This window comes from Doryrhamphus excisus, chromosome 23 (genome assembly GCF_030265055.1).
Source record: "Doryrhamphus excisus isolate RoL2022-K1 chromosome 23, RoL_Dexc_1.0, whole genome shotgun sequence".
In the NCBI taxonomy this organism is placed as follows: domain Eukaryota; kingdom Metazoa; phylum Chordata; class Actinopteri; order Syngnathiformes; family Syngnathidae; genus Doryrhamphus; species Doryrhamphus excisus.
Window position 1 is genome coordinate 6,040,896 of NC_080488.1, and position 21,091 is coordinate 6,061,986.

The following is a 21,091-nucleotide window of genomic DNA, read 5'->3' on the forward strand; positions in this document are numbered from 1 at the left end:
TGACCTGATTTGATTTTTTTGTTCCATCCATCCATTTTCTATATCGCTTATCCTCACTTATGCAAATTTGGAGCGGCTGGATGTACAGTGGTATGAAAACATTTGGGCACCCACACTGTTTGTTGGAACATCAGAGGGACATTACATGTTAGGGGCCTTGGAGATGAAGTCAGAGAGGCAAGACTTACACTGACTGTGATCCATGCAACCTTCAATTTTAACAAGATCACCAGTGCCTGCACTGGCCCCTAAGCCCCACAGCATGATGGAACCACCACTAAATGTTACTGTGGGTAGGAAGTGTTTATCTTGGAATGCTGTGTTTTTTCCACCATGCATACCGCCCCTTGTTATGTCCAAATAACTCCATTTTAGTTTCATCAGTCCACAGCACCTTATTCCAAAAATGAAGCTGGCTTGTCCAAATTTGCTTTCGCATATCTCAAGAGACTCGGTTCGTGGCATTTGGGCAGAAAAGGCCTCTTGAGGATGACTTTCCCGTACAGCAGCCCCTTGTGCAAAGTGCACTGAATAGTTGAACGATGCACAGTGTCACCATCTGCAGCAAGATTATGTTGTCGGTCTTTGGAGCTGGTTTGTGGGTTGAGTTTGACTGTTCTCGCAATTCTTTGTTTCTGCTTACCTGATTTTTCTTGGCCTGCCACTCCGGGCCTTAACTAGAACTGTGGCCGTCTACCATTTCCTTGCGATGTTCCTCAGAGTGGAACCTGTCAGCTGAAATCTCTGAGATAGTTTCTTGTATCCTTCTGCTTTCAGGTCATTTGACAGTTGTTTTGAGGATACCATGTTGCTACTCTACAGAAAAGATGCAACTTACAATTGGCCAGCTTAAATACCCTTTCTCATGATTGGCTTCACTTGTGTATGCAGGTCAAGGGTAAATGAGCTTACCAAACAAATTTTGTATTCTAATAATTAGTACTAAAGCCATTATAATCAATAAAACAACAAGGTTGCCCAAATTTATGCATCTGCCTCCTTTTGTTTAAGTAATAATTGCACTCCTTCTGTAAATCAAATAAACTTAATTTCACTTCCCATGGATCATTGAGTTTGTCTGCTATATGATATATTTAACTGAAATTGTTGATCCAAACAACCAGATTTATACCAGAGGAAAATCTTGAAAATTAACAGGGTGTCCAAATCTTTAAATAACTTATTGCGTGGAAATATGGGGTAGCAACTATCAAAGCAATCTTCACTCGCTAAATGTACTGCAAAAAAAGGTCAGTAAGGCCGCCTATAGATAACATACTAACTCCTCATTTCTAAAATCATAAATAGCTAAACTTGCTGATATAGTTAATCTTCAAACAGATAAAATAATGCATAAAGCTAACAATAACCAATTACCTAAAAATGTAATCCAATATTTCTCCACGAGAGGAGAAATATGGTCTCAGGGAAGAACTAACGTTGAAACACTATGCGAGGACAATGTTAAAAAGCCATATCATTTCAGTATGTGAAATCAAATTGTAGAATAAATTCTAGTGCTTTGCATTGCCTTGGTGATGTATGGCTTGGATGCAGCTGCTCGGCTAAGGAAACCCATTCCATGAAGCTCTCTGTGTACTGTACTTGGGCTAATCTGAAGGCCACATGAAGTTTGGAGCTCTGTAGCAATTGACTGTGCAGGAAGTCAGGGACCTCTTTGCACTATGCGCCTCAGCATCCCCTGACTCCCTCTCCAGTTGCTGTTGTTTCTTATACGTATTAAAGCTGTTGACTTCCACAGTCAACAGTTTTAATTTATTTAGGAGAGATGAAATTTCACGACTGGATTTGTTGCACAGGTGGCATTAGATGACAGTTCCATGCTGGAATTGACAGAGCTCCTGAGAGCGGTCCATTCTTTCACAAATGTTTGTAGAAACAGTTTGCATGCCTTGGTGCTTGATTTTATACACCGGTGGCCAGGCCAAGTCATTAGGATACAATAGTTACTTTAACTGGTAACTAGTTACTTTTGTAGTGGAGTAACTCCGTTTTTTGAGAAGTAACTAGTAACTATAACTAATTACTTGTTAAAGTAACGTGCCCAACACTGTAAATAAAATAAACATATCAATAATTAGACGCAGACACGCACATGCAATCTCACATGCATTTAATTAACTTTGAACTAGTTCAAATTTGAAATGGTGAACTATGAATGTGAACAGTTCATATTGATACCGTGTGAACTGAACTTTGAACTAGTTCCTGAGAACTATGAACACTGGTCTCCATGCAGTGTGAAAGGTAGTGTAATCTAACAAGATGTCTTATAACATAACTGATGCGGAGTGACCAGAATAATGATTTTTTTTTTTTTAAAGACATACTGATGAAGCGATATTTGAACCACTATATAGCAAGGGAGGAGTGTATCATCGTTGTTTTATCCATAAACATTATTACTATGGTTGTACAATAATGGTTTGTGGACGATGGGGTAAGCAGCATTCAAATGTCCAACTACTGTTGGAAACCCAAACAGAGCTGTGGCTCCACTCAAATTAGTGTATGTGCAATAAACGGTAGAGCTGGTGTTACAGTTTCTACATTTTTGTTCAATTTCATGAGGCAGATATGAGGCAATAGCTTTTACAATAAGGGTTTATTACAACAATTTGACATTGATTAATGTCACTATGCCATTTTTAAAATCCAATATGACTTGGTTACTATGGTGCCAAGGATCAATATGTTCAGCTATGTTCTCAGTTTTAAAATGTGCTGCAGTTATCTGCTGTTAGACCCATTCATTATACACTTCACACACATTTCTACTCAGCGGGCAGCACAGTGGGTCTTAATATGTCTGCCTTCCAGTAAGAAAGGTTCAAATCTCGGCTTGGACCTCTGTGTGGATTTTGCCCAAGTTTTTCTGTGTCTTATTATAAGTTATTAGTTTTGTGTGTCTTATTATAAGCCATAGCATTTCAGTATGTGGAATCAAACTATGGAATGGATTGAGTAAGGACCTCAAACAATGCACAACGATGAGCCAATTCAAGAAACAATACAAGCAGTTGATGTTTGCTAAATACAAGGATGAAGAGTCTTGAACCAGTCACGATGTGCTATACATATCACTATATTGACAGTTACTATGGTACCCATTATGTCATTGGATGGTCATATCACCTCGTACTTCGGTACGTGACAAAAAAATTAAACAAAAAAAACAAACAAACCTTAAACCATATTAGGAAAGCAGGAAGTGAACAAATGTAACAGTTACTGATTATAAAAGTACCAGATGGAGGGGTAGGATTTAATAAGCTTTGCTTCTTCCTACTCCTTTTGGACATGTGGAACTGTGAACTGATTATGTGATGCACTCAATTGTAATCTGATGCATGTTCAAATGAAATAAAACCATTACCATTATTTCTCAGGATGTGTACTGAAAGTCTGTGTCATGCCAATGTAAAAGGTAGTAACCAGATTGAGAAACTAAGTACTCATCATTTCGATGCAATATGAATATATATATATATATATATATATGCAAGCTATCACTAACTGACACCAACCATAACTAATGCACATTTGTTGTTCTGTCCCCTGACTCCAAACTCGACAATTGACTCTTGCGTAGTGAAAATGTTAATATCTGTGCTGCTGGGTAAGAGAATTTTGTTTGGTTAATGAGTGGCAGTAGAGAAATGCCACTTTTACTGTGGGAAAAGCTAAATGTTAGCTTTCATGTAACACCAAATCTGTCAGATCTTAGTATTTTGTTTTATAAAATTGTTCACAACATCCCTCATTTGATAGTTGAGAATTGTTACATTACTATAGCATTACCATAGCAACACAGACAGCAGCCCCCATTACTTTTAAACCTTTTACGTTTTAAAAGGTAAGCAAAAACATTTATTTTTTTTTCACCAAGGGGAAAAACCTAAACAAGAATCTGCAGAACATGCAAGACATGAGGCAGATGTGCTAACCACACACACTATCTTGCCGCATGACAACACTACCAATACCCCTAATGTATGACAATGAAGTCGTATGAAGAAGTGTGTGTATATTTATTTATATAGTGTGTGTGTGTATATTTATGCACACACACACACACACACACACACACACAAACATTCATTCATTTATTCATTTTCTACCACTTATCCTCACAAAGGTCACAGGGGGTGCTGGAGCCTATCCCAGCTGTCTTCGGGCAAGAGGCGGGGTACACCCTGGACTGGTCGCCAGCCAATCACAGGGCACATATAGACAAACAACCATTCACACTCACATTCATACCTATGGACAATTTGGAGTCGCCAATTAACCTAGCATGTTTTTGGAATTGACCTCAGGCCTCCTAGCTGTGAGAGCTGCGCACTAACCACTCGATCACTGTGCAGCCCCACACACAAACAAATATAGTTAATAATTGATTACTTTAATGGTGTGGCCTGCAAATGCATAACTAAACATTTGTTACAATCGTTGAGCCTTGCGCCTCAGGAAAACACAAATTGCAACCATTTGGAAACCAAACTTTGTTTTCTCCAAATGTGTTTCCAAAATAAACACTTAATAATAGGATTATAATAAAAAAGGAGGAGAGCAATGGTACTAAGGAAGACAAATGGAGTAGCATATGTCTTAGGACTGCGGCACTATTAGACACAGTTATTGAATCAATTATTCATATAATAATGATTTGTGCAACCTTGAGAATGCTCAATAAAGGCTATTTGGGAATACCACAGGGTTATCCAACACATTCACCAACTGTAACTTCACAAATGTACATCAATCAAAGGTCGTCAGTGTAGAATGTGAATTCAGCAATGGTTGTCACAATCCAGTAAAAACATATTTTCTTTTTTAGTTCAAATGTCGTTTTTCAGTTCCTGCTCAGGATATGAGGGAACTTCATTACAGACTTTGTGGAAACGGAGAAAGTGACACATCAGACAATGAATAATCCCCAACAACTAAAAATGATTAATATAACGTAAGTTAAAATATGTCTGTAGGATATTTTATTTGATTTTAATGTTCATTTTTCCTCAGGGAGAATGAGGGGAAGATACCATCAAAGGTTCTCCTATTTGGCGATGTAGAGCAGGAATGCTGGTGGATCACAAGCACAATGCCTGGATTAGCCTGCTGCTGTGTTTAATGTGACTGTCAGGAACACATGATATGTATCTCACAAAGTGGTCTACATGGTTCATGACGTGTATTGTGGTCCTCTGATGTGGAGTCCAGTCATCCCTGTGCATTTAAAGGCAATGGGAGGCGTCATTTGATTGGTTAAGATTACACTGGGCTGTATTAAACCCTGTCATGACTTCTCTCGTCCCTCTTTGCCACTTGTGGTGGTGGGAGGGAAATTGCTCATGTAAATTGCAAAGTGTGCTGGCCACGCCCCATTGGCGGGCATAGACATGGCACAGGGCAGGGCAGGTCTGCCTGGTCTACGTAAATAGAGCCCATAATATTTATTAGTCAAACTGTATAGTTTACCTTTGCTGAGAAACAAAGACTTGCACGTATTTACTTCACTTTACTTACTCCGATTTGTTATATTGTCTTAAATTAATTTATTACCAAATTATGTATATTGTGAAAAATGCTTTATTAATGTAAGAAATGCATTATATCAAATATTTAAACTGATTTATTTAAACCTTGATGGACAGCTGCAAAATATACAGTATTATAATCTAATGACATATTATAAAATGCAGAAACAAACATGGCCGAGTGGTTAGCATGTTGGTCACACAGTCAGGAGATCAGGAAGACTTTGGTTCAAATCTGGCTGTGTGGGTGTTCTACAGGTGCTCCAGTTTGATCCCTCATTCCAAAAACATGCATGTTGGGTTAGTTGGCGACTCTAAAATGTCCATACGTATGAATGTGAGTGTGAATGGTTGTTTGTCTATATGTGCACTCAGATTGGTTGGTGACCAGTCCAGGGTGCCAGGAGCTAGGATAGGCACTAATGACAATAATAAATTAAAATGACAACAGCAATAATGAGAATAAGCGGCATCGAAAATGAATGGATGAAACAAAAACATAGACCAATCTTAATAGACAAAGTCGGTGTTGTGGTTGGCTGAGATACGTATGTGAACTCATTAGTTGGCATCAAACTTTAAGCTGCCGTCAGTTCCCATTTTGTGTGACCTCTTTGATCTGACATAAAATGTGATGGGACAATGAATACAAATATCAGTTCCTGTCAGCCAGTTTACCTTTATTCACCTGCACCAATAATAGACCAGGTTGGAGCTGGTGAGCTTTAAGCGCACCTTCAGCGCACTGTTTTGTCACAACATTTTTACTGTGCAAAGTTGAAAATGTGGACACCTTGCTCTGGTGCGTTGGCACACCCATCTTGACGCAGCCCAAACTACCAGATTACCAAATTGGCACAGTGGTGCACTAGACGAAATCACTACACGGGGTGCGCCACCTCGCGCTGCACCACGAAAATGGAGCCCATTGTTATAAAAGCAATTCTTCCATAAAACTTCCCAGTCCAGAACATAGGATCATAACCCCAATGGACAGGGGAATAACAGAATGGACACATTGCAGTTCACTGCATTATTGATTGGAATACTCCCCAAGGCGTGTAATAGTATAGAATAGAATATAAGCCTTTATTTGTCCCCAATTTTCACAGCAGCAAGTAGTGAGAGTTCCAGTAAAGGTGGAGTGCAGTGACTGGAAAGTAAAATTATAAAACTGTCAATGTGTATGTTTACAACTAGAGCTGCAACAATTAGTCAATTGATTACCCTTACGGAAAAGAAATATATTGCAGTATATTGGCAAATATAATGCTATGTATTAGGAAATATATTCCCATATATGGGATATTTTCGAATATATTGCAATATATGCATAGATCATATATGTGTAAATATTGACACATATAAAAAATACCTTGCCATCAAGACCAAAAAGGCACTATATTTTTACATATAATTTGTCTTTATATGCTTTATATGCTATCACAGAACACTCGATGCGTTCATACATTCAACCAGAAAAGGCTGTGTAGAGTGTAGATTTGTCAATGGTGCACCATATTAATGTTCGGTAGCCAATCTTAATTAAATAAATAATTCAGAGTTAATGTCAGGATTCAGTGTCTTTTTGTCGACTTCAGAGGCCTATTTTGACTTGTTATAAATGATTTAGTTCTCACTGACTGATATAATTGCAACTTGAGCAATAAAACACACAATATTTATCCGATTAATTATATTATTACAATTATAATTCACATCCAGCAAGTGAGCTGTAACATGGCCTATATCCACACGTTTATAATAAGCCATAGAGCCATAGAGCTATTGAGATAGCTGATATAGTGTTAGCATTAGCACGTGCACTAGCGTTAGCATCGGCAAGAATCAAGGGGAAAAAAAGACTAACCTTTTTTTTCACAATTGTCTTGTTCTTTTTGGAATATCCGCTCCATCAGAACCCGAAAGAATATATTTTCTTTTCAATCGGACTCGGTCCATTTTCTACATTTGTCAGCATTAGCATGACTCATTGACAGCTTCAACCAGAATGCTTAGTGCAGGACCATGGAGCTCGCGCATGTGCAATGCTCAAGCGGGAACTGTGATTCAGGCGCGGGGAGGTTGGTTGAACAGCCATAGAGACAAAAAGGAGGCGGTGACACATTTTCTTTTGCAAAAAATGTCAAGATATAGGTTTGCCGTTGTTAGTTGGACAAAGGGACCTGACAAAGATAAAACCAGCATTGTTCCCATCTGCTGATACTGACAAGACATATTTTGTGGAATGGCGGTCAATTAACCACCAGAAGCCTGCTAGTGGATGGCCCGTCAAACATGCTTTTGTTCTTCAGTTAGCAGGTAAGGCAGTTTTTACACACTCTCACACTTATTTCCTACGAGTTATTGTATTAGTTATTGTATTACTGCTATTATATATTGTCATATCCATACTGTTTATAATCTACAATAGCCATATTATAGTCATTTCCATACCCTAGTCACTCCATTGCAATACTGTATATATTACTGTTATTATATATTGTCATACCCACACTGTTTATAATCTGTATAATCTACAATAGCCATATTATAGTCACTTATATCCCTGTACATATCCTCACTGTATTATAGTCATAGCCTGTATAGTTTTATTTACATAGATCTGTCCATACTAATGTACTTATAAAAATTGCACTTCTGGTTGGATGCTAACTGCATTTTGTTGCCCTGTACAAGTGACATGAGCAATAACAATAAAGTTGAATCTAATCTAATCTAATCTAATTAGCAGGTACAGCTACAGAATGAATGTTCTGTTTATCAAAATGTGTATCCCACTTTTGACTGTTTTACAATGTAGTAATACCAAGATCTGCAAAGATAGTTTTTAAAGAGGCTGTCCCTTGATTTTTTTTCTGCTTATAACATGATGTTTGAGTTGTAAAGGTAGGGTAATTGATGTTTGGTCAAAACAAAATGTTTTCATTAGAAGGTTCAAACACTCATTTCTGATAGCAATCATTGCTAAAGAGTATTTGTTGAGTAACAGGGGTCTCCATGTCTCTCCAACTTTTGGATAACCAGAAAATACTTTTTCAGGTAGGTGACAAATGTTAGCCAATCAGGAAATCATAAATATTTTTTTTTATCTTAGACTTTATAATATTTCAGTTCTAATTATGTCAGCTCAATTCTTTGTGTCATCACTTCCAAATGAAATTGTTCATCTGTATAATTCTCTCTCCTGGTTGGTTTTAATTAGAACTGAAACTAACCTTTAAATGATTTTCTGCAATGTATTTTTTCCATTAGGGAGGTGGTTTACAGGACTTATATCAAATCCATCCATAGACACATACATACTTGGGGAAAAATCTAAAGTTATTTGATAGTATTTATTAGATTATTATTTTATTGGTGTTGATTTGTGGTATTCCACATGAATGTAGAAAAAGAGGCTACACTCAGAGCTTCTGAGTGGGAACTCGATATACAGATAACATGTCGAGCAAGAGGGTGAGAAAAGCAAAACACCTGGACTTTGGTGATGAAGATACCAGTACTGGCAACAAAGCCTCAGGCTATGGAAATTCACAACAGTTAATTCAAACGAATAAATTAATATCACATTAGGGATCATTTGTGTATTGTATTATATATGATTAAATATTAAAAATGAATATATTTGCCCTATAGAAAAAAGCCAAGGTTGCTGCACAAAGACAGGCGGAGGAGGAACTGCTGTCAGAGGACAGTCAGGTCAGCTCTGATCCATCAGAATCGTCAAGTCAGAGAAACAACGACTTTACCAGAGACCCGCAGAGCCAGATCAAGGCCTTACAGAAAGAAAACATCAAACTGCAGAACATGGTAGTTATAGGCAAGTATTGAGTATCATCAAACATTACTCTATGAAATGGTATTAATTCATTTAGACCTGAAGGTGATTCTAAAGACACTTTCTAAATCTACAACGCATTCGCTGCCCACTTATGTGGTCAGATAGGTTGGCCACTTGCATTTTCAGAGTATGTTTGAAGAATTTAAAAAATATTTCTAATAATAATACCTAATTTCTATAGCACTTTACAAAAGGAATTCAAAGAAACAAACAACTTTTTTAAGAAATAACTGTTTAAAAGACTGAAATTAATGAGCCAAAATCATTGGAATTAAAAAGACCAAGAATCAAAATTAAGAGGAGAAAGCAAGTCCAAAAAATTGGGTTTATGATAAAGCTATTGGTCATAAGCAGGAAAACTTGTTCATGTGTTTATTTCAATGATAAGTCAATTGATTTGTAGGTTATTGGACAAGTTCACCTCGAACTGGGGTTACTATTTGAAAACTGGAGATGTGGTTTTCAGACACATATAGGCTTCTATGGTTGCTGTCTGTATAATCTTTTAGCACTTTTTTTCTTAGAAATTCCAGCGTTGTTGGTAGACGTGAGTAAGCTTGTCTCCATCTACAACACCACCAACAAAGATGTTGACGACCACCCCACCAAAGATGTTGACCCCTAGAGTAACGGCCCAGGTGACATGACACTTTGCACATCTTCCAGACCTTCACAAGTAAATATTTATGAATTGATCAATTTCCAACAAATTTGGCATTCTACTGCTTGCAGCAGTAATCTTTGTTTATTTCTTTGATTATGTTCTTATTTATTGGGATAGGCTCCAGCACCCCCGCGACCCTCGTGAGGATAAGCGGTACAAAATGAATGAATGATCTTATTTATTTGTTTACATGAGGTGAAAATCGGGGATGATGGAACTGTCACCGTCACGTCACATTGTTGAGAGACAGCAAAAGCTTGTACCACCCCCAATGGGTTCTTCGGTGTCGATTTCCTCCTCAAGTCCAACCTGAAAGGAGGTGTCAGTAAGCTGAATCCCTCTGCTGAGCGTCGGCAGGCTCTTGCCTCGAGGAAAATTCAAGCTTTACAGGTAAATAGTTTTCAGAGTATGGCGGTAGAATTGTCTCAAGAAGACTAATTAAATATTCAAATACAAATATACAAATATAAAAACCCTGCTGCTGCTGCTTGCCTCATTGACACTTCAGCCACTTTTGTTAGTTCGGAGATTGAAGAACCAGAAACACCGCCGTCAACTTGTTGGAGTGAAGGAACAGTTATCACTATGGATGTTACTGGTGACTAATTTCCCTGTCGATTAACCACAAAAGTTAATTTAGACTAGATGAGTTGACAATGCTCAGGAAGCTGTTAAAATTGAGCAGAATTTATTCATCTAAAATTAAACAAAATTGAGCAGAATGTATTCATCTAAAATTAAACAAAGTCCGATAACATGTTTATATTAAGCTGTTGTTTATATTAAGCTGATAATCACAGTCTACAGTCATACTTTAAAATGACACAGCTTTAAATGAAATGCGTACTACTTTGCACTGTGCAGTACAAGCTTAACAAATTAACATACAAAACATGAAAACAAATCACTAAATATGTGCAGCTCTGCCAGACGGGGAAGGATGTCGTTTTTCGCGAACTAGAGAGGGAGGAGGAGAGTAGCCGGATAATGATTGTTGTTCTGTTCCACAGATGCCGTTTTAAACCGATTTCCGACAATTTCAATCAGTGAAGAACCAAGACGGACTCCTTACTGGAATGACAGGCAATTTATTTCTTTGCTTTTCCACAGTTCCAAAAGGTCTTCCAAAAGAAAATGTGTATATTATTATTTGTGCATCTCGTTTATATTTTATTTATATTTTAATAATAACACTGCTTAAAGTAATTTGAATTGCTTTGATTTATAATTTATATTTTGTACATTTTCATTTCAATGGCATTCTTTAAAAATGTTGCACTGCTGGGTTCAGTGTCTGTGCCTGATAAAAAGAATATAAAGATGGCTTTTGATAGATTACCCTGCCTATGTTAATATGTGTTAATATGTGTTTTCATATATGTACACATATATTGTGCATACATTTACAATATATATTTTCATTTAAAATATATTACACAATATATCATCAATATTATATATTAATATTATATTATCAAGACATCTCTGTCATATATATGTCATATTTTTGTTTCCATATAATTTTACGTTAATAAAATGTATTCCACAATATATTGAACACATAGCTGTACATGTATTTCATATATGTTTTCATATAATTTTACATATGTTTAAAATATCTTCTGCCATATATTAAACATAAATGTGATGCTCTTTTTACATATATTACGAATACATTTTCCCATATAAATCTGAATACATATATATATTTGTAAATATAAAATTGCATATATTTTGGGATATATAAACTCATATATTATATATTTTGATTTAATATATTTCAATATATACCTCACAGCTAGGAGACCAGGGTTCAATCCCACCCTCGGCCATCTCTGTGTGGAGTTTGCATGTTCTCCCCGTGCATGCGTGGGTTTTCTCCGGGTACTCCGGTTTCCTCCACATTCCAAAAACATGCTAGGTTAATTGGCGACTCCAAATTGTCCATAGGTATGAATGTGAGTGTGAATGGTTGTTTGTCTATATGTGCCCTGTGATTGGCTGGCGACCAGTCCAGGGTGTACCCCTTCCTTACGCCCGAAGACAGTAATAATATGTATATTATTCAATGTATTTCTAATATACATATATTATATATAATATAATATATAATTATATTATTATATTTATCAATATATATATATATATATATATATATATATATATATATATATATATATATATATATATTGATAAATATATTTTCCTTTCATAAGGATAATCACTTATGAAATTATAAGCTTATCAAATTAATCAAATTATTATTATTCTTTGAACCCTATACTTCAAAACTACTACTAATCATTTAAATACTGTGCCACTCACGAGTCAGCGAGGAAATTGTAGCTCTTTTTTCTAGCAGGAGTCGATCAATAGCTCTAAAGGAACTCATGTTGTCAGCCCATCAGAAATCACAGGAGGTCATTACTCAATATACCAGCCTCACATACTTTTGGCTACTTTACCCATCTGGTGTGCTTGGTTTGTGATTATGATTTAATGATCGTGAAAACCCATCTCTGTCCATTTGATAGAATACATGTAAGAAAGGGCCAGGAATTCACAATATGTCAATACTGTTCATCAATGGGAGAGTGAGATTTGGTACCCCGGAAACTTTGTCATCACAATTTTATCAGGTTGAGTGTTCAAACCCAACAAGGATGAATCTAATATGCTGTGGAAAGAAATAGCGAACCATTTTGGTCCAAAACCAAACCAAACCAACATGTTACCACATTTTGTAAACAAGGGAACTGTTCACTGGTCATAAATATTAGGTCAGGTAGGCTCTCCTGTGTAACTCAGTTTCAATGTCATAAACCTATAAATCTGACCTATAAATGTAGTTAGAATGTATTCTCATGTTAAACAATGCCAAAGTTTCAGATGATGAGTATTGCGCATTTGGAAGTGAGCCCTGAAAAAAGTCACTCTACCCTCCCACAAGCTCTGCTTCCTCTATTTACTTGCTAGCAAAGTCACATCTATCCCTCCATTTTCTATGCTGCTTTTCCTCACTAGGGTCGCGGGTATACTGGAGCCTATCACAGCTGTCTTCAGAGGAGAGGGGGAGTACACGCTGGACTGGTAGAGCAAAGCCACATTTGTTTACAATTCCTAAAGACGCCTCCATTTTAAAAAGATAAATTGTGTAACCAACAACAGCAGATGGGCGTGCCTGGATGCGGGCAATGGGTGGAATACATTAAAACAGACCGTTTTTGCGGGAACCACAACATCAAAAGAAATATAGCTGAATAGGTGCAGATCCTGGAAGAACCATAAAGCTTTCTGTGCTCGTTATCATGTGTAGCTGCTCTGGAGGAGTCAATACCAAGGGCCAAAAAACTAGCCCAATAGGTCACATCTTATACAGGTGGCATTAATCCACACACATCAAACATACTTGCTCAGCGTACAACGGAACATTAACAATATACAAGTTAATACATCATATAAATCAACTACTTTGAAAAACAACAACTAAGCCCTAAACATAACACTGCGACAGCAATATGAACTATTAACAATAAAACATTAGATATCAACAGCATGTTAACTCATCCTGGTTTACTTCTATGATGACCTCCTCAACATATTTTACAAACAGAGCGAAATGTTGGGCAAAAAAGTACCACAAACTACTCTGCATGCCTTGCGGCAGGAATATATGACTGTGTTTTTGGCATGGATATTGGATATTTATGGATATATGTTTACTGATATTTGTTTACTGTCCACATTGTGCAATTGGTAGGTTACTTAATAAATGAAACTTCAGGTCATTTGCAGTTTCGCTTGCATTAGGGTCATATTTCACTCTTTTCTACACCTTTGCGGTACAAGTAGGATTGTTTCAGAAAGAGGATATAAGTCATCATCTTCATGTGTATGGCAGGACTGACGAGGCGAGATTGGCGGAATAGACACAGCGGCTTCTCTCTGCTTCAGGTAACGGATGTCCTCCCAGCTGTTTTGTCCCACTGATGCCAGCTGTGGCCTGTGATGCTGTAGTGGCAGCGTTGCTAACATACAGTAAATACACTTACTATGAACATATTCATTCTGTTTATGGGTTTCCTTTAAAAAAAAAAAATCCAAATACGATATATTGAATGTTCAACATCTTCCAGGAATTGATTGGTTTTGAGTTCTGGAATCATTTGTATTGAACGCAGTATCAAGTGTAATTTCAAACCACCACAATGATGAACACTTTGGGCTCTATTTTTGTGGTGCAGGGAGGTGGAGCGTGGCACACGGTGCAGTGGTAATTTTGTCCAGCACACCAATCTGGTAGACTGGACTGTGTGGAGATGGTTGCGGCAGCGCACTAGGGGAATGTGTCCACATTTTCAGCTTGGCTGACAAAACAGTGCGCCAAAGGTGCGCTGAATGCTTGCCAGCCGTCCTGGTTAAAATCCCTGGTTTTAAGTCTGCACATAATTTTTCCATGAACACCCGACAGCTGGAAACGAAGCAAGGTTTTTGGTGAAAATGTGGATTCTCTGGGATACTGTGAGCCGTCGACTGCACACAGTGCAGTTGCGCGCACTGGATACCCAAGCCATCACTTGTTCGGCAGCATCTGCAAGTCCAACAAGGCTGGAGTCAATTGAGGAGAGAGGAGTTTCCACGCCCTCAAGCCAAGCATTCAGAGATCCTAGCTACATCTTCCACAACTTGAAGCCCCCTTAGCTTGATGTCTAAGAAGCCCTAGTCCTGGCTCTGTACACGGGCCGGTCTTTCCCTGCTCCCTCCACTTCCTCTGGCCTCAGGTCAGCAAGGACCTACTCTTTCTCCTCCTCAACCTTCTCTCATGAGATTATTAAATGATTGCAAATAAACAATCAATCAAGTCTTCACATCTTTGGTATTATGTACTTGGGAATTACATGCCAAAATGATTATGATTCAATAAGGTAAAACAACTTAAATTCACATGCAGATAATGAAAATGTGTCATTTCAGCACAGGTGCCTGTAAGTTCAATGCCATTACACAATTTATTCACGTTGTGATTTGGCCACACCACTTGTCTTTATTATGCAGGGTTGAAATAAAGGTTACAACATGTGAGTGTATCCATTAGGAGGAAATTATGTTTGCTTTACCCGTAATCCCAATTTCAATCCCACCAAAGCCGAGATACTGTACTTATCACGGGGAGGGTGGAGGGCGCCATGTCCCCATCGACAAGCTGGTGGAGAGGCCGCTCCTGGTGGCCACCATGTGGCTTCTTTGTCCTGACAGGGTTTTTGCCCTTCTCCTTACATCATTGAACCATTTTTTGTCACTTGCGTTGGTGGAGGAGGAGTAAGTGTGCCATACCCTGCGCCATTCACGAAAATTGCTGGCCACACCCCGTTGGCTTGACACACCCAAGGAAATACAGCCCTCTGTGTCAATGAGGATGGGACAATCTTTAGATGCAAGTTTACCTATTGAAGAGATTGTGAGAGTATTTAACTTACATCCGGTGCATTGGGCAAATACAATGAGCACTCTGTTCATTGGGTCACCAAAGTCATCTGAAACCATCTAAAGTGTCTCAGTACTCTGCAGTTCCATCCTATAATTAGGTTGGCTCCAATCAAGCTGCTCAAAGTTACAATATATATTTTGCCATGGCACAGGGTCAAGTGAAGCTATTTAAGGTTTTATTGATTGTGGCATAGTCATTTCAGGAAGATCATATCATGTGATATGATATCAGAATACCAATGTTATCATGATAATGCTTTCAGACAGGCACATTGTGCACGATGGAACAGATGTTGATATCAACTATCTTCTTACTTGGCTGCAAATGCTCCCCCGGAAACTAAAGAAAAGTTTTTATGCTCCATTTGTATTGACACATAATCACCTTAAATGGAACAGTGCCTGAAGCAAAAAGAGGCAACCATATATTGCGACCATACTATGTTTATGTTTTATTTCTAAATCATCAACAAACAATCAAAACCGATTGGAATTCAACTGTGTGTGTGCATGTGCGTGTGTGTATGCATGCATGCATGTGAGTGTGTGTGCATGCGTTAAAATGTCCCTACAATGCGTAACCTTCTGGATGCAACACTCTCACTTCCTCCTTGCTGTGGAGTTTTATTTCATAGGAAAGATGCATGCTGAGTTTTTATCAAATGCACTTCTGCCACCTTGTGGCCATTTTTATGGCTGAAAACCGCTGGAAGCGTGACTTCTTTTGTTGTGCACTCTATTTGCCTCCTGTGCAAAAAACTGAAAAATATGTATAAAATGTTTTGTATAATTACATCTTTTGGCGCATGTTTGGGTTTACAAAAATGTATAAATATATCTTAGTTATCGAATGAATTAAAATTAAATATGCTGTTCATCAGCCGATGAAACATTTACAACCATCCATCCACCATTTTCTATGCCCCTTATCCTCACTAGGGTCGCTGGGGGGGCTGCAGCTGAATGCTGCAGCGTATTCCAGCTGACTTCGGGTGAGAGGTGGGGTACACCCTGGATTGGCCGCCACACAAAAAAACCCTCCACACAGAGCTGCAGAGAATCGGACCCAGATCTTCCCAATCTCCTGTGTGGCCAACGTGCTAACCACTCGTCCACGGTGCGGTCAGTTTACAACCATAGTTTCTAGTGTCCTTTTTTGTCAGGTATTCACACTGTCATGATCTCTTGATGGCAAAGGCAAAAAAGCTTTCTCACTTTGATTGTTGAGCTGCACAAGAAGGCCTCTCGCAGCGCACCATTACTGCAGACGTTGGACACAGTATGACAGTAATTTGAAACTTCTTTAAAGATGGACCAAAATGTAAATGGTACTGAATCAAAGGATCTGATTTGCTGTCTGTCAAGACACGGGCCGATCCTCGGGCCAAATGAATATTGTAGAGAGAAGGGTTTTTAAGAACCAAAAAATCTATTCTCTGATGAAAAAAAAAATGTAACCTTGATGGTCCTGATGACGGCCACACGGTGCCCTGGTGGTTAGCATGTAGGCCACAGATCAGGAAGACCTGGGTTTGATTCTCCGCTTGGACATGTCTGTGTGGAGATTGCATGTTCTCCCCGTGCATGTGGGTTTTCTCCGGGTACTCCGGTTTCCTCCCACATTCCAAAAACATGCTAGGTTAATTGGCGACTCCAAATTGTCCATAGGTATGAATGTGAGTGTGAATGGTTGTTTGTCTATATGTGCCCTGTGATTGGCTGGTGACCAGTCCAGGGTGTATCCCGCCTCTCGCCTGAAGACAGCTGGGATAGGCTCCAGCGTACATGTGACCCTCGTGCGGATAAGCGGGATTTAAAGAAAATGGCTGGATGGATGGTCCTCATGGCTTCCAATATTTAGTCCTTCCTGTGTTGTGTTTTTTTTTTTTGTCTAGTGTTCACTACAAGCTAACAAGACAGAACTTCTACAAGTCTTGAAATCCTCTAAGAAAAGAACACTTGTATGTTTATAGTCCCAGTGGTGTTTGAAACAGAGGGATATAGATATATTTTCAATGTGTGGTGTTAAGAGTAACAGTTTACTGTCTTTCAAGGGGAAAACTTATACTTAAAAATCTGCAAGAAGTTTACTAATGAGCCAAGGAAAAAAGGCATGCATCTCCCAACAGAAAACTGCTCATGTCCACAAGGCATGAAGCCAGAATGCACTGATGTGTAGAATTTTATTTTTCATCAAGTGGGTGGATAGCCAACATCTTCATAAGAAAGACTGCAGCATAAAAAAAAGGTTTACTATGAAATGTTTGGAGTGCATTAGTATGAAATAATGTTAGTCAGTCTGCCAGCGTGATAGATTATAATTTCAAATGAGTCTCAAGTTTGAAATTGATTTGTCAGACTGTAAAATCCCATTAGCTTCTGCAGCACTGAAGCACTAAACAGATCTCCAAGTGAAATATACCAAGTGCTCTTGGCACCATCACCACATAATGTGTCATATGAGTATACTGTATATTACTACCTCCACCTCTGCTCACCAACATGAATTGAGGGTTACTGCCATGTTCACACTTTCGTCTGTAGCCAAAGGCAAGACTGTCCAAAAGGTACATATAACCTGGAGTGGATGCAGAAGTGGTGGATGAGTGATTAGCAAAGTCACTGTCAGGAGAAAGTCAGGAGAATGAGAAGACTTGGATTTTATTCTCCTCTTAGGCATCTCTCTTTGGAGTTTGCATATTCTCTCCGTGCACGCGTGGGTTTTCTCCGGGTACTCCGGTTTCCTCCCACATTCCAAAAACATGCTAGGTTAATTGGTGACTCCAAATTGTCCATAGGTATGAATGTGACTGTGGTGTAAATGGTTGTTTGTGTATATGTGCCCTGTGATTGGGCCGACCACCAGTCCAGGGTGCACCCCTCCTCTCGCCCAAAGACAGCTGGGATAGGCTCCAGCACCCCCGCAACCCTAGTGTGGATAAGCGGCATAGAAAATGGATGGATACATAATCATGTTGGTACCCAAGAACTGTGATAAATTAATTATTCAGTAACACTATTACTACAAATCACAGTGCAAGGTAAGAATACGTGGGACTACTAAGGCTATGAGATTCCCAAAGGTTTAGGAATTCCCCAAACCCCATGTCCCAGCAAGTACAGTAGATGTGTTTGGTTAAAACAGGACATCATTTTCAGCATGCAAGTTACAAATAAAACAACCTTGTCATAATTATCTACCTCCAACTATGTTTGGAGGTAGATAATATAGTATAGTATATATATATATATATATATATATATATATATATATATATATATATATATATATATATATATATATATATATATATATATATATATATATATATATATATATATATATATATATATATATATATATATATATATATATATATATATATATATATACCCACCCTCGGCCATCTCTGTGTAGAGTTTGCATGTTCTCCCCGTCCGTGCATGTGTGGGTTTTCTCCGGGTACTCCGGTTTCCTCCCACATTCCAAAAACATGCTAGATTAATTGGCGACTCCAAATTGTCCATAGGTATGAATGTGAGTGTGAATGGTTGTTTGTCTATATGTGCCCTGTGATTGGCTGGCGACCAGTCCAGGGTATACACCGCCTCTTGCACGAAGACAGCTGGGATAGGCTCCAGCACCCCCCGCGACCCTTGTGAGGAAAAGCGGCAGAAAATGAATGAATATATATTGCAGTATGTGTATGTATATATACAGTGGAACCTTTGTTAGCATCATTAATCCTTTCCAGAAGGTCTGACTCTAATCTAAACATACCAGTACTGTCACCAAAAACTTTTCCCATAAGAAACAATGCAGTGATTGCGACGCAAAATCCAATTAATTCATTCTATTCTAGCTATTCTGTTCCATTCTAATCTATTAATCTATTGTGCTTTGCCATGAGCTGTGAATCTAGTGACAAATGTCATATTGAGGATAGATGATTGGCTGATGTATATATTTTTTGAAAGGCATATGACTGGCCCACTTTACCTTCAATCAACCAGCCCATCACAATCAGTGTAAGGTGGCCTCCTGGCGTAGCGCCCAAGGAAGCCACGCAAATCTCTAAGCAATGCTAAGCATAATGGTTATGATTTGAAGCCTCAAAACCTTGGAACCTCACAGTGAATAGTTGCTTTCATAGGAAGGTTTAATTCCTACATTCTTAGGAGTTATTTAATGTGCTCAGAATGACACCCAGCTCATGTTTTTCGACTTGCTAAGCAAAGTAAGCAAGCTGGGCAGAACGTTCACATGACTTACTTTTACTGGTAACTAGTTACTTTTGTCGTGGATTAACTCAGTTAGTAACTATAGTGACTAAAGTGACTATGATTAATTACTTTTTTAAAGTAACGTGCCCAACACTGTTGGTGACATGCTGAGAAATAGAAACTGACAGGCACCACAAGCCAACTCAGTGTGCACTCATACCATAAGTGGGGCTTTGCACACGAAGCTGAGAATCCACGCTCATGAAGGGGGATGAGGCGGATACTTGTTAGGGTGCATTTTTGAAGGCTACAAGTATGAAACGACTACATTCCCTCATTATCAGTATTTGTGTTTATAGAAAATGCTCATTATGCATTCACTCGTCACACTCTGATTGACCAGTCAAACACAGCAACCACCTCTCCTTAGATGACTCTGCAAGCAGAGGTCACAGAGGAGCTGAGCGGTGCCTCATTCACATACACGGTGCAATTTCCAAGTTAAAAACGGCTTGTGTTGTGTTGGGCACACTGGCTGTGGGCGGGGCCAGGGATTTTATTCATTCCCAACCGCTGAGGAATCAAAAACCACTAAAAAAAAGGAAACAGTAAACAAGAACTTATACACAATTAAACCACATAAGAAACAGAGAATCCGTCCAATCGGTCTGTCGACCTCACGCTCCCACCTTCCCTCACTCGTGAACAAGCCCCCGAGATACTTAAACTCCTCCACCTGGGGCAGGACCTCATTCCCAACACAGGGGGAGCACTCCGCCCTTTTCCGATTGAGAACCATGTCCTCTGATTTGGAGGTATTGAGTCTCATCCCAGAAGCTTCACACTCAGATGCAAACCATCCCAGTAAACGCTGAAGGTCTCAGTCCGAAGAGGCCGTAAGAAGCACATCATCTGCAAATAGCAGAGATGAGATTCTAAGGCCCCCGAACCGGACTCCCTCAACACCTTGGCTGGGCCTAGAAATTCTGTCCATGAAAATTGTGAACAGAATCGGTGACAAAGGGCAGCCTTGGCGGAGGCCAACGTTTACCGGAAACAGGCTCGACTTACTACTGGCAATGCGAACCAGGCTCCTGCCCCATTTGTACAAGGTCCGGATAGCACGTAGTAGCGTGCCACCAATCCCGTACTCCCGGAGCACCCCCCAAAGGACGCCACGAGGGACATGGTCAAATGCATTTTCCAGGTCCACAAAGCACATGTAGACTGGTTGAGCAAACTCCCATGCACCCTCGTGAGGGTGTAAAGCTAGTCCAGTGTTCTGTGACC

At 38.9% G+C, this 21,091-nt stretch overlaps 1 long non-coding RNA gene across 1 annotated transcript; it reads left to right on the top strand.

The window, feature by feature from the left end:
- Nucleotides 1–9,789: 9,789 nt before the first annotated feature.
- On the top strand, nucleotides 9,790–11,397 carry LOC131110489 (uncharacterized). The gene is made up of 3 exons (XR_009120896.1): nucleotides 9,790–10,064; nucleotides 10,286–10,480; nucleotides 11,101–11,397. It is a non-coding gene; the product is annotated as an uncharacterized LOC131110489 (long non-coding RNA).
- Nucleotides 11,398–21,091: the final 9,694 nt, after the last annotated feature.